The sequence below is a fragment of the Denticeps clupeoides genome, chromosome 20 (assembly GCF_900700375.1).
Source record: "Denticeps clupeoides chromosome 20, fDenClu1.1, whole genome shotgun sequence".
Taxonomy (NCBI): domain Eukaryota; kingdom Metazoa; phylum Chordata; class Actinopteri; order Clupeiformes; family Denticipitidae; genus Denticeps; species Denticeps clupeoides.
The window spans coordinates 4,858,725-4,867,956 of record NC_041726.1 but is presented as its reverse complement, the minus strand read 5'-3'; positions in this window follow the sequence as shown (position 1 = coordinate 4,867,956).

Sequence of the window (9,232 nt, the reverse complement as noted above, 5' to 3'; positions counted from 1 at the left end):
CTCGGCCACGTGACTCCTCCGCGGCGGCGCGCTGCCCCGTTAAATAGTGCGCCAACCCCCAGACCACAGCGACCCGTACACGAATTACGCAAAACTCCCAAATAAACTCGGCCTTGTAGTTATAAGATAGTTATAACTAGTGCTTTGTCTGAATTTGTGTGATTAGTGTCAAACTCTTCTTACTGTAAGATCCTGCACTCTTAAGACATGGCCGTATATTGAGGATATATGAGTTTCTACCAGTGGTGATGCATGTCTGACCCCGGTAAAACGCCGGACACTGTCTTTTGCTTCCCTTTTAGCCGGACGTGCAGTCTTACTCAGATGGAAGAGATGAGGGACCTCATGTCCTGTCTAAGCCTCGAAAAGATACGCTACTCGATTAGTGATGCCAACGAAGAATTGGTGTGGGGGCCTGGAGCCTTCAGCCTCAGAATCCGACTACTAGTACCACCCAGTAATGTCCCATAAATGGGGTTATTATTATGTGGAAAGGTTGTTGGGTTTGGAGTTGCACACGTTATTATCATCATTGTTCTTCGAATATGACAAAATTGCCATTTTTTCCTATAATAGTCTACTGCAATGTTACCCCATCTTTGTATGTAACTCTTACAGAATTGATTTACTTAGTGAGATCTTGTATTTTTATTTTTTTTATGTTGTCTTTCTCTTGCTTAAAGTCAATAAAAATATCTTTGATAAAATGAGCCGATTTTAAATGGACGTCTTCGTAAGAGACGCCACGCCACCAATCCTATTTCACTTTGACCAAGGACTTACGTTGTAGTTGTTTTCCTCTTAAGACCACCTGGCGCGGCGTCCGACCCCGACCCCGCCCGGGCCCGCTCTTCTTTTTCAACTCGCCGTCACGCAGGATGAATAACTCGTTGAGCCGCGCCGCTCGGACGATACGTTTACACGAGGCCTAATCCCGTAACGGATACGTGTTGGCGCGGCGCACAAAGGGACGAACAAATTGCCCCGCCGCGCAGGCCCGGTTCGTTTTCCTCGCGGTGCTTAACGGTCAGTCAGAGGAGCTCGGGATTTTCCCCCCACCAGGCGAAGCAGCACTTTCCTGGGCCGTCGGCCCTCGGGCAACTTGTCCAGGTTCGCTTTCCGGGGGTGTAACACAAGCCTATTGAGCGCTGAACAATATAAATAAATAAAAAAATGGGTCGCGCCCTCTCGCCGAACATTTGCACGGGCGCTTTGCCACCCGCCGTCGGACTGTGTGAAGAGCCCGGGAGCCATTTTTACCGTTTAACCGCACCTGATCTACGACGGGGGGCTTTTACAAGAAGCTTCGCGAGAAGGTCGTTAACACGAGAGGAGTTCCAGGACTGTTGGAAAACCACCTCCGGCGTCTGACCGAAGCCAAGAGCGCGAAGGGCCGCCATCGTAGCGAAGGTTCACCATCCGAAGAGCATCGTTTGCATTATTATCTGTTGTCGTTGCATATTCATAGTTTTGATTCCGCAGTACATATAGTACATAAACAGTGAGGAAAGGGCCCATAAATAAAAAACTCACTGGTGGGTGGTAGTAGCCCATAAAAGGGTGGTAGTAGCCTAGTGGGTAACACACTCGCCTGTGAACCAGAAGGCCCGGGTTCAAACCCCACTTACTACCATCGTGTCCCTGAGCAAGACACTTAACCCTGAGTGTCTCCAGGGGGGGACTGTCCCTGTAACTACTGACTGTAAGTCGCTCTGGATAAGGAGCATCTGGTAAATGCCGTAAATGTAAATTATGTAAATGGTGGTGTATAGAGCAGACGCGCCTGTGAACCAACTGTTGAATAAAAAAAGAAAAGAAAAGAAAAACCAGTCATCTTGAAAATCCTATTTTCCCACCAGGCCGGTTTGCCTCGTTTTCTTTTTCGGGATCTTGTGTAAAGGAGATTATGAAGATTATGGGGTTTTTTTTCTTATTGGTGTTGGCACACGCTGCTGAAGTTGCGGAAGATCGCAAACTGCATCAAAAATGCATCAAAAGCCATTTTGCGTTGCGGAGGCACAATGAAAAAGCTGGTGAAGACAAGGCTGGGGATGCCTTTCGAGATGAATTTTTAAAAAATAAAATAGATTCATCTTTTTTTTGTTTGTTTTGTTTTAACTCAAGACTCCACTGAAACCTTTGAAGAAGCCCAAAAGGTTTTCAAAACTGCATTTGAACATAACGATTGCAACAAGGGCAGTTTTTAGGTGCCATTTTAGAAAAATATTAGCATCCATTTAAAATCCTCTGTAAAAAACAAAGATCTTTACCCATGTCTACATAATAAATGATCAAATCACGTTTTAGTATAGAATTGGCAACTAAGAAAATGCAACACTAATTCCACAAAAACACGTGCTTTATGGTCATGGTGATCATTTAGGAAACACCTTTCTTGGCTGTTGAGGGATGCCTGCCGTGGGCCGTGTTCATGGTAGACGGTTTGTTTGTCTCTAAGGGACCGGCCGTGTTGACATTTGCAATCGCGTCCTGGATCCTGTAACCGCGTGGCAGGATTTGACACACTTGCGAAGCCCAGTTAACGTGGTACGGTACAATAAACACGGTATATCCCGTAATTACGGGTTACGGATCCGTTTCGTTGCCCACTAGGCCACCGCTGCCCCCTTAATGTCTCGATTAGGTAAAGGGATGGACTGCACCAGAACCTCGCAAGGCCATCAGCGTATGTGAAAGTGATGCACAGCATTGCACAGCACACGACGACACAATGGACTGCGTGCTCTGCATTTAATCAACGCCCTTAGTGAGCAGTGGGCAGCCATGACAGGCTTGGCTCGGGATTTGAACCCACAACCTTTTTCCACTTCCTTACCCGCTAGGCCACCACTGCCCCACTGACGTTCCTTTTATGTTGGTCACACGTCTTTGACTGGATCTAGAGCGCTGAGACTGACTGCTTGAAAGGGGACTAAATGTGACACAGATGAATTATAAAACTCGTCTGGAAATTAATGATCAATTAACGAGCATCTTCGCTCAAAGAGCTTCTTATAAGAGATTAAATGTAGCAAACAGTGCTCCCCAGTGGCAGTTCAGTGTAATTACACCCATAATTACAAAATGCACAATAAATTTGAGACAAAATTCATTAACAATTTCCCTGACCTCTACATGATGTTTGTTCTGTATGTTCTGCATAATTGTTTGCTCAGGTTGTAAGGCTCCCCAACCATTATACAGAACATGAATCAAGGGCATGCAAAAACCACAAGGTGTGAACGGGGTTAATTAGTGCACGGTGAGCATGTTAATGGGTGTTGGGATGCTCCCGTTTCGGCACATTCACTTTGTCACCGTGTGACTCGCGTTCAATGACTCTGATTTATTCGCTCTCGACTAAATTACATTACGCCTGCTGTCTGTCTGGTGCTTTGCATCAGCAAAATAAATCAGGCGGACGAGGGGTCTGGATCAGTCACCTACTAGTCACCTTAAATTAAATGGAATGGATTTCTTCGCCCTCCAAAAGTCTGCTGACGTTGATGGGGTTTTTAAACCTGGCAAGGGAGGAGGTGACCAGTCAAAGACAATAAACTATAAACTTTATTAAAACGTCTGAATCCCTAATCCAACTAGAGACGCACAGGGTCCACATAATTGTCAGTTAAGACCTATCTTGGGGGGTGTTCAGGCCAATACTCTACTCTATATTACAATAATGCACAAAAGGTTTATATCTGCGTATATAGTGCAACAAAAGTGTGGATTGTGGTAATATTAAAAGCATTGTGGTAAATCGATCATAAAGAAATGAACTGCACGCTTAACACCTACTATAGTGCATATTTAATACTATTACAGAGACAGAAACTATCGTTCAGTTAATATTTCAGGGACGGTATGGAGAGTGTGAGTTTCAGCCGTCTTTTAATGTGAGCCATACAGTAAAAGTGGTAGGTCACCATAGCAACGTGGTCAAAGCAAGAGACCAGACTTGGGTTCGGACCACCACCTTGAGCCAAACCTGGCCGATGACGTTCCTCCAGATGCTCCCACGGGACGTCCATGTCAGATTCCTCGCCAACCACTTATACCCCCCCCCAAGCTTCTTTCACGCTCTCCGGAGCCTGGCCCTTGTTGTCCCGGCAACACTTTTCAGCCACGGATCTCTTTGTCTGTGTGACTCCTGGGAGACAACGTGGCAAGGCAAAGTGTTGAGGGAGGACGAAGGGACACGAAACCTGTCGAGAGAGCACTGGAACTCATACAGGCTGCATGTTCTGCTGATGCAGCGCCGTGGTGCAGTCATACTGACGGTATTCCGGTGGTGTTCTGGCACCGACGAGATCGTATTGTGTGTCAGGGGGTTATTTTCTTTAATAATTACGGTTGAAAAGTTAACATTCATAGTTTTTGTCAGATTAAAGTCATTTCTGTCACCATTGCGAGTTTTTCTTTCATTAAACGAAGGGTACCAACAATTTTGTCCACGTCTGTACGTAGCCTAAGGCTGTGTCATGAAAAAACACCCCAGTTATGCAAATTTCCACATTTCTCATGGAAGTCACCTTGCATTCGGGTTACTGGTGATGACGGATCTTCACAGACATGACTGGCTAGAGTTAAAACGTCAAAGTAAACTTCATTGTCATCTCAGCTGTGTACGAGATGATGTGGCTCCAATTTTCACAGACTATACAAAGACATCGAATATACAGATATAAGGGGAAGAGGTGGCCTAGCGGTTAAGGAAGTGGCCCCGTAATCAGAAGGTTGCCGGTTCGAATTTCGATCCGCCAAGATGCCACTGAGCAAAGCACCGTCCCCACACACTGCTCCCCGGCCACCTGTCATGGCCGCCCACTGCTCAGTCAGGGTGATGGGTTAAATGCAGAGGACAAATTTCACTGTGTGCATCGTGTGCTGTGCTGCTGTGTATCACAAGTGACAATCACTTCACTTTATTATAAATCAACAGCAGATCAATGTGAATGTATTACCGGTCCATGGAAAAGCAGTGTCCACCATGCAGCCCTCACTGCGAGCTCCTAGCGAAGGAGCGTTTGGTGCCCGGTTGAAAGTGAAAAAAAAGTGAAGTGATTGTCATTTTGTAGCACAGCACTCGGTGACATGGTGACACGGTGAAATGCCTCCTCTGTATTTAACCGTCACCCTTGGCGAGCAGTGGGGCGGCCGTGACAGGCGCCCGGGGAGCAGCGTGTGGGGACAGTACCTTCATCAAGGGGACTTCAGTGGGGGGGGGGGGTTTGGACTCCCTGCTCGCCAGGCCACCACCGTCCCCAAGACTGGAGTCTACAGCCAGATGCAGGATTCCAGCGGCCGGCGGAGAGGGCACCGCGCAGCACCGGCCACCGCAGGCGGGGCTTCCCGCCCCCTGCCCGCCCGCTCCCCATAACAGTGCTGGAATTGTTCCCCGCGCGGCCCTCTGTGCATTTATCGGCCGCCCGGCACAACGAGATCCTTCAGAGCGCGGCCGCTCACCGAGGTGCCGTAAAACGTCTCCACCCCACCGGCAAAATATCAATCGTCCGCGCCCTTATGTCAGGGGCCAGGGTCCTGAGTGAAGAGCTCTTTTGGTCTCACTTTCTGTCCTCTGGTCCCAGCAAAGTAACGGAGAAGAAGCCTAGACCACATTTTCACGTTGCAAGACATAAACTCAGCCGATTACGTTCCGAACCCGTGCAAGTTCCCTTTCGTTCTTTTATTCTTGTCCACTGGGCTCTTGTCCACTGGGGTGCCGCGGTGTGGAGTGCACAGCAGTTCTTAAAGCAATAAGCCACACAAGGTCATGCTCAGAGGTCAACGCAGTTTAAAGTGTCTTTTTGGACCATGAGCTTGTGCAATATAAACTCAAACCAGCAGATTTTTATTATTAACGAGTCTGCCAGCCTGGCATTTTAGTAAATGCATTTTTGCCGTATTCCTCCACAAATATCTTCCGTCCGCTGAGAGGTGTTGCCGGCTTTATTCAAAGCCTAATTATTCCCACTCTTCTGTCCCTCCTTCTCGCCCCGCCCCTGCTGAGGCATCCATCGCTCTGTTTCTTCTGCATTCCTTAACATTTGACAGATGTCCATCTCGTCCTCCATCAGCGGCGAGAGATTAGCACATTAGCGCGTGGCAGATGGTGGCGCGCCCTATCGAATTTAGCCTCCTCCTGCCGTCAGGGCGCCACTTTTTTACGGGATCCCCATTGGCCCCCTTTTTGCGGGAATAGTGACTTCCTCTCAACAAGGCAAAGCCTGTCTTCGTTTTAAATCTGATTTAGACAAGTCTTAAAAAAAAAGACAATTCCTTCTTGCCTCGTGGTACAGCTGATAAACCAAGCGTGCAATCGAGAAGAAAAAGAGGTTTTTAAGTAGCCGGAGACTTTTTGCTAAAGGAAAGAAGCGGGCTTTGGCTCGTTTCTCGAACGCTGCTGATAAAGTGCTCGACTAACAATGTGCCGAGCACAGGCCGCAAATTTAGTCCCGTGCGCTCTGCAGTCATTTATTTATTGCATATTCATGCCCTAAAGGGCGCAGTGGCACATGAGCTAGGATTCCAAGACTTGACACCTACAAGCTAATCAAACCAGAAGGGAGAGCCGTTAAAGAGTAATCGAAGATCGTGATGCTTGCAGGGACCACACCTGCTCCCACAGCATATGGGGCATGACAACAATATTCAGATCTCAGCAGTACTCTGAACCTGCTTCTAAACTACTGTACAGGTCAAAAGTTTGAACACACCTTCTCATTCGATGTGTTTTCTTTACCTTCATGACCATTTACGTTGGTAGATTCTCACTGAAGGCATCAAAACTATGAATGAACACATGTGGAGTTATGTACTTAACAAAAAGTGGAGACCTGGACTCCACAGTCACCGGACCTGAACCCAATCCAGATGGTTTGGGGTGAGCTGGACCAACAAGTGCTAAACACCTCTGGGAACTCCTTCAAGACTGTTGGAGAAGCATTTCAGGTGACGACCTCTTGAAGCTCATCGAGAGAATGCCAAGAGTAATCAGAGCAAAGAAACTAGAATATAAAACATGTTTTCACTTATTTCACCTTTACAGTACAGTACAGAACTCCACATGTGTTCATTCATAGTTCTGATGCCTTCAGTGAGAATCTAAAATAAAGAAAACAAATTGAATGAGAAGGCGTGTCCAGATTTTGGCCTGTACTGTATATTATATTATGTACTAAATGAAATCATATTAGTGCTAAAAAGATTAAAGAGATATGTTGGTGTTGCTTTTATACAGCATTTAGATTAGTGTTAATGGAGAGATATTCCTTGGCATGGAATGAGACATGCAGGCAACGGCAGCAGAGTTAATATATGATGCTGGCTCCATCCTTGGCGTTGTCTTTCAATGATTGAAATGCTGTTGCGGGGGTGTGTGCATTGTAAACAAGGATAAAAGAGACAAACACAAACTATGACACAGATATATATTTCAAAGGACGCCACCTTCCCCAGCCAGTGAGGAAACTGTGCCTTTTCGGCAGCCAAACGAGTGCTTTGTGGTGTCATGTGATTGCAAATGACAGCCACATATGAATCCTTCAGCTAGGAACATTATCTGAATCCTATATGAACGCTTACAGTACCGCAACGATCTATTAGGGTTGTCAGTTTATTGAAAATGAATTTATCACATTTATCACAAATTAATTCATGAAACTACAGGGAGCCGATCTGCCGTTTTTAATGCATTAAATATTTCAAATGAATCACAGTGATAAATGTGTTGATTTCGACAGCCCTACCATTTATTGAAGTAAATCTTGAGGCTTCCTTTGCACTTAAACTGCAATACGTAAGTTGCTCTGGATAAGGGCGTCTACCAAATGCCTTAAATGTAAATGTAAATATGGATTTACATTTACAGCATTTATCAGACGTCCTTATCCAGAACGACTTACAATCAGTAGTTACCGGGACAGTCCCCCCCTGGAGACACTCAGGGTTAAGTGTCTTGCTCAGGGACACAATGGGAGTAAGTGGGGTTTGAACCTGGGTCTTCTGGTTCAAAGGAGTGTGTGTTACCCACTAGGCCACTACCACCCATATGTATATGTAAAGAGAAGAGACAAAAGTCTAAAGTAAAAGTTTTAAATGTGCAGCTTTAGTTGCAAAGTTGCAAAACATCCAATTATGAGACAAAAGGTAACTGTTCTCCGAGATTGTTTTCCATCTGCTGACTTTTGCTCCTTAACATGATTTCAGACTTTCTGAAATGTAAATAATTATTATTATGTAGTCTGTTTCTGGGACTACATATCAATCTTAATAGTTATTATTAATAGTTATTAATACATTGCGCCGCTGGTGTAGTGGTATCATGCAAGACCCGGGTTCGATTCCCGGGCGGCGCACTGATGTTTGGGGCAGTGGTGGCCTAGCGGTTAAGGAAGTGGCCCCGTGATCAGAAGGTTGTCGGTTCAAATCCCGATCCGCCAAGGTGCCACTGAGGTGCCACTGAGCAAAGCACCGTCCCCACACACTGCTCCCCGGCCACCTGTCATGGCCGCCCACTGCTCACTCAGGGTGATGGGTTAAATGCAGAGGACACATTTCACTGTGTGCACAGTGTGCTGTGCTGCTGTGTATCACATGTGACAATCACTTCACTTCACTAATGCTATTGTTAGGAAGATGTCTAATACTTTTACCCAGTCGCACAGTGCTCAGATCTAACAACCTGCAGCATGGGTTAAAATTTCAGGACATAAAGCTATGCTCCACCACAGCAAAGCATGAGACGAATCCCTTGGTGTGTCAGGACGCCTCTCCTCGCTCTCCTCCCGTGCGTTGGATGTGTGCACGCGCGGTAAAAGGCGATATCGCGCCTCCCCATCTGCGGCATTCATCCGCGACCTTGAAGGAGATGAAGGGCCGTTAATAGCGGCCCGGACGGCGCGGGCGTGCCTGCAAAGTCTTGCCTGGAACGCCCAGGCGCATTAGTGTTGACCTTGTCTCCCTCTATCGCGCTGCAATAACGTTCGCCTTGCTGAGGGGGGGGGGATGTGGCGTTTTCATCCCTTCAGCGAGTCCGCTCTGATGTTAAAGACGTCGCATTCACTTCCAAAGAGCAGCTATTTCTGCATGCTGGAAACGCCACTAACACCACTGCAGGTGCCTGGCATGAGAAAAACATATCTATTATCAGATAATATAAATATATATATAAATATTATATTTAAATGTATATATAAATATTATATATAAATGTATATATAAATATTAAATC